Raw genomic sequence first — 8,721 nt, 5'->3', positions numbered from 1 at the left:
GTAACACCATGAGCGGGTAATTAGTGTCATGACCCGGTCATGACTTGTTCATAATTATCATAATTATATGAGCATCATTTGCATTTGAAATCCAAAAATTAGAAACTGAAATGTGAAGAATCTGAATAATTCTTGGCACTACATGTCCCTGCGGATCATCCGCCACACTCGTGGAACGTTTCGCTGAAACATTTCACAGACTTATAGTTTGTCAGACCATATCTTGTTTTGACAGATTGTCTGCCAGAACATGACATGCACAGAGTTGAGCTATCACTTGTGGAGCTCCCTTGCCTCCACAAGTCAACTCAACTGTCCAGCTCATGAGAAGCACACACCAGAGCACCAGACCACTCTCACACTCCCACTCTCATCCATCTCACTGTCTCTACACGTACTCACACACACTTGGAGCAAGAAGAAGGCAAGGGAGGAGGAAGGAGCAGGGATTGGAGGCCATCATCAGCTGCTAGAAGCCATGGAGAGCATCTAGGAGCTGCTCACAACAAGAGGCTGGGGGATAGAAGAGGGAGGAACTTTCTCTCCCTAACCATTTTGGAGCTCGGAGGAGAAGGAGCTCGAGGGGCTAAAGGTTGGATTCAGCTTCTCCACCAATTTGAGGAGCCCAAGCACAACCTCTAGCAACCCTGAGTTTGGATCAAACTCAAATCAGATTTTCATGAATCACGTTGTCATTCACCTAGAAATGACCACCAATGACATAGTGTTTTGTGAGCTTGTAGAAAATTTAATTAGGCTACTCACACCTCTCTAGCCATCCATAGCAACGCTCATAAGAAAGCTTCGGTAACCCCACCGGAGTTTTCTAGTGCCGGCCACGTCGACTAGTCATTGCCGACCATTGGGCCAGCCTTTTCTTTCATGCTTTGTTTGGTGCACTACCGGAGTAATCCGGTGCCCCTCTGAACCTTCTGCGAAAACTTCTAGGCAACTGTCTTTTCTCCGTTGCTTCCCTATGTGCATCACTGGAGAATTCCGGTGGCCTTAAAAACCTTATGAAGAGACTTATAGCCATGTTAATGGTTGAATACTAAGCTCTGATGCCTTCAACAGTACATCACCAAAGTTTTTTGGTGAGTATAAATTATCCGACCAGCTGGGTCCTCCCTAACCCCTTACTCCAGTGCCACTGTGCAGGGTTCATGCTACAACTAATCCTGAGAGTTGAGACGTGACATGTTAACAGCAGGTCAAATTTAGGCACCGGATTAGGAAATTTGTAGAGAGGACGAGCAGAAAGGATACCTGGGATGGAATACATGAGAGCAGCCAGGACAACATGAGTAGATAACATTTAGCTAGACATGTTGAGAAATGGCCTGGCATCAAGACACGCCGAGTTTACCTTGTCCGAGGTACATACTACCCGGACACGGATAGTTACAATTTCAGATACATATGCTGTACTTGACTTAACTTGTAACACAGTTGTATGAAGGGTCACTCAACCCTAGGGATGGTGAGGTGTTTTTTTTTCTCCAGTTATTCTCTACTGCAGCTGAAAGGCGATGCATTACCCTTGTAGCACAGTTGTTCAGACGAAGCAGTGTTGGTCGCTGAAATCTGCGGAGGAAATACGTGATCACCTCTAGCGCCCCTCCAGTGTTCCGAGGCTCATATCACTTACGTAGCTTTGTCCTGCTCCTGCTCCACCAGTTTCAGAATGCCTCCTTGCAAAGCATACAGGCTCCCTAGGCTGTGGGAGCTCTATGCCTTCGTTATCGAGGCTCGAGACCACCGATGGCATTAGTGGACGAGCATTTGGGTTGTCTTGCACCAACAGGAGTCCAATGTGGATACATCGTAGACTTTCACCAAGTGAACAGCTCTCAACAATCGATGGATCAACCAAGTTCCGCATGTTTCCATCCTTCCATAATCTCCATGCCTGAGTCAATGATCACGTCAAGGTTTGCATTTCATATGGGTCAAGTTTTAACTTTTGAGAACCTGAAAGTACTTATGTAAGCTATAAGGTTGGATGAGCCTGTGACTGGGCCTGTCGAGCTGACCTTTGAGCCACTCACAATCTCCAGAAGCATGACACCAAAGCTATAAACATCAGATTTGACAGAAATGATGCCTTCCAATGCATATTCTGGTGCCATGTAGCCACTTTTTGGAAGATGAGCACACATCACAATTTTAACTAATTAGTTCAAGAACAATGGTGTGTTGCTTCAAAATTACTTCACGTATGAAATCACTCACAATGTTCCAACGACCCGAGTGGTACTTGATTGTTGTTCGTTGACACTGAAACTCCTGGCTACACCAAAGTCAGATATTTTGGGGTTCATTTCAGCATCCAACAACACATTGCCTGCTTTGAGATCTCTATGAATTACTGTCAATCTTGAATCTTGGTGGAGATAAACAAGGCCAGTCAAGCAGTGATTTTCTTGCAGCACCTGTCAAGGGTAGAATCAAATGAAGTCCTTATCATGAATCTTGTGGGCCAGTCAAGCAGTGATTTTCTTGCAGCACCTGTCAAGGGTAGAATCAAATGAAGTTCTTATCAGTGGTGCATGTTTCTTTCATCAAATGTTGACCTTTTGCAAGAAGTGAAGAGAACGTACTGAACAGGAAGACATGCAAACTTTTGTTAGGAAGGTATTCGTAAATCAATAGTTTTTCATTTGCATGAATGCAGTGACCTAGAAGTTTAACTAAGTTTCTGTGCTGCAACCTGGCAATCAGAGCTACTTCATTTTTTAATTCTACTGCCCCTTGGGCAGAACCTTTGCAAAGCCTTTTCACAGCGATTTCCTTATCTCCCAGTGTTCCCTGAATACATGAAAGGTTCTGGAACGTTAGAAAAATTACACTCCAACCACCGAAGGTTACCAGCACAAGCCTTGCTTACCTTGTAAACAGTACCAAATCCTCCTTGTCCAAGTATAGTGGAATCAGCGAAATTATTTGTTGCAGTGGAAATTTCTCTGAAGCTATATAATGACAATTCTACACTTTCACCAGCAACTTCATTAGCAGTGCTCATATCTCCTAGCATCAGTCTATCCCGGATGTCTGTACCTCCTTGTTTGTCTGAAAGGAACACATGGAATTTGATACAGTTTCTCCAGTTTGCAAGAACTAGAGAAAGCAAATAAAAAGGGAAGAAAATATTTCTCTTGTCTACCTCTAAACCAGTAGGTACAAATAACCCCTATGCATATGAATACAAGGAAAGTTGTCACAGCTGGCAGTGCAATTTCTAGGGTTTTGGTCTTTGTCATGTCACTTGCAAAAACTAATTCATGGAGAATCAACAAATTCTTTCCATTCCACAGACTATATGTCGAGTATTTCTCATGCAACACCTCCTTTAGTTTAATGCTTCACAAATATAGATCGCTCTTCACTTTACCAGGAAGAGTTCAAAAACCTATATAGGAAGATAAACATACAATTAATAGCAATAAATCATACCGCTTGATTTGTCGATCCGAATATAGAGGGTCTCCCCTCCTTGGCTATACCTCTCCATGTCAATCATCTTCCCAGTCCATATCAAGCACCTTGTGTCATCGCCATTGATGCCTTTGGTGCTCATGTTGGCATGAGCATATGCCACACAGGAGCAGTTGCTCCAGCATTCAGCTGCACACTCATGAAAGCTTCTGTTCCGGAGGAAGATGAAATGATCAGGGACCTTCATGTGTGGCAAGGTCAATAAACCATGTCCACCACATCTTAGTGCCGTCTTCTGGCGACATCCCTGTGAAAATCTGCCACTGACCCATCCTTTCATCATTTGGCTCAAAACCATCATGGCACTTGCATGTTGGGGCAGTTCCATTGTTGTCACAGTAACCATAAGGACCACAGTAATCATACTCATTGCACTTATGTGCAGGCTGTATGTACAAGCTTGTCCATACTGACATGTTACTGTCCCAGCTTAGAATATTTACATTGCTTGAGTAATTTATCTCCATTCTAATCAGCATAGACAAGCTGTCAATCGGAATGCTGATGGAGATGTATACCTCATCATCGGCGCCACAATGTACCGCCATGTAAATGGTAGAATGAAGGTTGTCCATGTAGCCCCCAAGAAGGAAATAGCTAGTCCACACTGGGCTTCGACGGTGCGGTCTTGTGCCATTCCAGATGAACCGCTGCAGAATGCTGTTGGGGTCTGCACCATAGGAGAAGACCCCAGGGGATGGGTCCTGCAGGCCATTCCAAGAAATGAGGTGTTGTATTGGATGCATCTTGTGGCTGATCCTGAGTTTCATCCCAGGCAGAAGAGTATCCGAGGGATGGTCGAAGCTCTGCCACAGTGTGGTGCGGTTAACGTTGCTCAAGAGGATGAAGTTTCCGGTGTTCTCTAGTGTGGCTTCTGCAGAGACGGTGGTGGCAGGTGTAGCACTGATGGCAATGCTGTTGTTTGAATTCCAAAGGACACGGCCATTGGCATCAGACAGGACAAGGTTTGTGCTACTGTGCAAGGCGAGCATTGCAGACAAAAGATCACTGATTGGTGCAGCACGGTTGGCAGCCCACACAACGGTGTGCTGCGGGATGTTGTTGTACCATATACTAAGGTAATAGTGGTTTTTGGTGGATTTGGATGGGGAGAAGAAGCCCAGGGCAAAGGTGCCATCATCGAACACAAGAGTGTTAACTGGGTAGAGCGGCTTGCCGGGGACTAGGCTGTTGCGGGATGCACATAGATGCATCGAGCTGAATGAACATGAAAGAAACAAAATGATGGCATAGACGGAAACAGAACACATTGGCATTCTCAGCATCCTAGACAGTAAGCAGTTAGGGACCATGGAAAATGATCATGAAATCATGGAAGAGGGAGTATTAAAGGAATCTGTGGGTGAGGTTGCCTGGAGAATTGGACAAAAAGGAGCAAAAGAGTGGTTGAGTTGTCCCAAAAATAGCAGCCTCACAAGGTGCCAGTGTTTTTGCTGGAGACGCTACTAATCATGCTGCATTACTTTTATTTTTATTCATTTACTGGTCCTCTAGATTCTAAGCTATTTGTTAAAAGACATTCAGAACACATGTTCCATAATAATAGAAAGAATCGACAATAGCCACACCTTGTAGAGGCCAATTGGAATTTATGTTTTGAAAGTTCTGAAATATTGGAAAGCCTACTTTATGTCTCTAAATTTTCTTCATGGTGGTAATCTATAAATTTCTATTAAAGGGGGGAAAACTTCTAGGAATCCAAATATGAAAAAACCCTTCTCTAAACTTCAGAGTGAGCAGTTCCTTTGAGAAAAAACTAAAAAAAAAGGGCGTACCTAGTGCAAAGAGCTCCCGCTCTGTGTGGGGTCTGGGAAGGGTATCAATGGCAAGCCTTACCCTCGCCTGTGCAATGCGAGGAGACCGCGACTTGAACCCGGGACCTTCCAGTCACAGGCAGTAAGACTCTACCGCTTGCACCAGGTCCACCCTTCTTTGAGAAAAAACTAATCCTCCTAATTAATAAACTCAGGCTTCCAAATCCACTATACATTTGCATCTTGAGAGTGAAAGTGAATGGGTATATGCATACAGAAGCATTAAAGTATATGATAGTACAGCTAAACAAGTAATATTGAAAATGTAAAGTGACCAAGGGTTACATGAACGAAGCAATACAAGGAGAACTAAAGCATTGTAACTGCAGGACAGCAACCAGAGCTGACACTGCAGCCTCCGGCATGAACTCATTCAAGCCTTCTTATGCAAAGATTTCTGTTTAGGATGAGCCGATGCAGAGCTTCGTGTTCGTTACTTGGCACATACCTACTGTGGCCGAGATGCCCAGAAAATTAAGTCATCATCATGACATGAAACTAACTACCCGAATTACTTCCACCAGAAATCTTGAGCTGACGAAAGGACATCATCATGTTGACCTACCTTGCCCCTTGTTTCAAGCTTTCGATGCGTGTATAGTTAGTAATCTGAATGCAGACCTACGTTGCCCCTTGTTTCAAGCTGTCGATGCATGTATAGTTAGTAATCTGAATACAGACCTACGTTGCCCCTTGTTTCAAGCTTTCGATGCGTGTATAGTTAGTAATCTGAATACAGAAGTTTTCTTACCAGAATTTAGAGTCGAGAATATGTCCTTCCAGCCCACAGAATTCAGTTCAATGATTAGCCTAGTTTGAGTCCACTGAATCAGAGCGTGGGCAGTTCGAATTGTAAATGGCACCGGGTTTAACTTGTGACATTCAATTTGGGACAAAAAAACAAGTGGATAACCTATTAACCTTGTCAGGTCTAGAAAAATGAAAGTACTACTAGTATATTGCATACAAAAGAAGCATACCAGTTCCTACAGTTCATCAGAAGTGAGAGTGACCGGTGAGAGATGAGGAGGCAAAACCTCAATGCCGCGATGTGCTCCAGTGTTCCTGCAGCTGCACCTGCAGAGAACCTCTGTAAGTAAGGGTGAGTCGTGGGAGCATCCAACCAAACTACCCTTTCTTCCACAGGATTCAATCGAGCAGGATCGATATATCGGTTCAGTTTTTTTTTTTTACCTCATTTCAGCGACAGAGAGAGGGGATAGGAAGGAAGAGCCGGATATTGCACCAGGGGGAGGGAGAGGTGGCGGGGTTCAGGGACGGCAGGGTGGTCGGCAGTCAGCGGCGGCGGCGGCGGCGCCAGCGGAGGATGCGAGAGGTCACGAGCCTGGCCATGGCGGTCTCCCAGGCGCATGAGGCAGGACGGCGGCGAAGGTAGGTAGCTGGGCCGGCGTTTGCAGTTGGACCGTCCAGAGTGCTGGGCTCTACGCTCTAGCAAGGTGGGCGGAGCAACGCTTCGTGGGCCAGCGTTTGGGCTCTATTAGTGATAAGGTTGGTACCATGGCCCCGTTTGTTTTACTGAAAAACCATGGCTGAAAGTACGTTTCGCTAGTTTGTCGTGAGAGAAAAATATTGTTTGTTCGATGAAATAGTATGGCTCATAAGGTAATATTTTTTCTTTTATTAGCTATATATAAAAGGAAAAGTTGAAGCCTCCTACTAATAACTAGTCTTAAGTCGAAGATCAAGACAAAACGAAACAAAAACATACTAGCAAAAGCGCATATTATATATACTAGCAAAATGTGTCGTTGCGTTGCAACAGGAGTCAACACATATAGTAATAGGACTCCGTATCATCGCTAGATGCGAGTTGTTCTAACTCGTATCAAGTTAGCTATTTATCGACGGATCAAGAATTGTTCTTTCTTTATATGTGGTGACTATTTTGGATATTGCGCTGCATAGAGGTAAATTTATTTAGTCCGGATTGGACAACAAATATTGTAAGACCTTAACTCGCTATTTGATAAGTTGGGCCATCGACTGAACCAAGTTTCACTATGAAAAGTTTTATTCCTATCACAAAAATAATTAGTGATAGGAATCTTTGCTTCTTAGGAAAGAGTTAAGGTCTTTGTTTTTTTATACTTATTATTTTTGTTGGAACGAGATAAAAATGGTTCAGAAAATCGTGAAAAACAAAACTGAAAAATTAGCATGTATGACCGTAGGAAACAAAATAAAAAAATCGCCCTTGATGAAAAACAACAATGGGAGAGTAAAATGAACATGAGTTCGATGAAAAAATGGCCTAGTGAGAGAGTAAATCGTACGTGAGTCCGTTCAGGATTCTGTCTAGATGAAAAAAAGGACGACATAAGTTATTAACACTCAGAAAAATGGCTCAGAAAATACAAAGGGGAAAATAATCAGAGTCGAATTAGACGAACAATAGAAGATGAAGAATTATTTTTTGCTCTTAATTAACAGGTGTGGAACTGGTCGCAAAAGCTGAACCATGAGCTGATGCACGCGATGACGAAGATCAATTCCGGTGATCATAAAAAAATAGCTTTGTCTAATTTATATTTGCTTACTTCCTGTTTTTATTTCCTTTTCTATTTCTATTTCGAGTAGGATTCCTATGAGCCGTGCTATTCTAGGCGAGAAGCCTGGTATGACTGAAGGAGTCTATTTAGATTAGGATTCCTATTCAAGTTATTTTAAGAAACCACATATATTCATGTAATAAAATAGTAGGAGTGTAGACGTGTCTCGGACGATTTCCACATTCATAAAGTTAGTTAAGAAAGGGCCGGACGAAAAAATGGGTGGAGAGAAATTTTACCCCTTTAATATTAGTTATATATATAGATAGATATAAATGTACTGTTCTATAGCTGACCACAGAATAAGTTATTCTGTGGCCACTTTGAGCTACGATAATTACTATACTGATTTACGAGATTATGGTAACTCCCTCATAAGTGATTTGCTCTAGCACTATGGTAAATATCATCTTGAATTATAGTAATCCATATATCATAAATGTGTATTGTCATTATCGTAAATTGGTATAAACATTATCGTAAATCAAGGTGGCCATAGAATAAATTATTGTGTGGCTAACTGTAGAATAGCCTTACCCCGCGCGCGCGCGCGCGTGTGTGTGTGTATATATATATATATATATATATATATATATATATATATATATATATATATATATATATATATATAAAAGAAAACACATCCAAGGTCCTGTCAAATGTCAGAAATACTTTTGTGGATCTTGGTGAAAACCTATCTTAACCATTCTAAGGCAAGAAAAGACTATAAAGTTGAAAGCTAGTAGTTCCTTATAGAATTATAGAGATCTTCAGAAGAGCTTTTTAATAGAAAAACCATTTTAGAGAAGGGGAAAAAGGAG

The 8,721-nt window shown here is 42.4% G+C and overlaps 1 pseudogene; it reads right to left on the bottom strand.

The window, feature by feature from the left end:
• Positions 1-334: 334 nt before the first annotated feature.
• On the bottom strand, positions 335-6,735 carry LOC136501917 (S-locus-specific glycoprotein S13-like; annotated as a pseudogene).
• Between the last annotated feature and the right edge of the window lie 1,986 nt (positions 6,736-8,721).

This window comes from Miscanthus floridulus, chromosome 13 (genome assembly GCF_019320115.1).
Source record: "Miscanthus floridulus cultivar M001 chromosome 13, ASM1932011v1, whole genome shotgun sequence".
Taxonomy (NCBI): Eukaryota; Viridiplantae; Streptophyta; class Magnoliopsida; order Poales; family Poaceae; genus Miscanthus; species Miscanthus floridulus.
The sequence above is the reverse complement of the archived record's forward strand: the minus strand, read 5'-3'. Positions and strand labels throughout refer to the sequence as shown.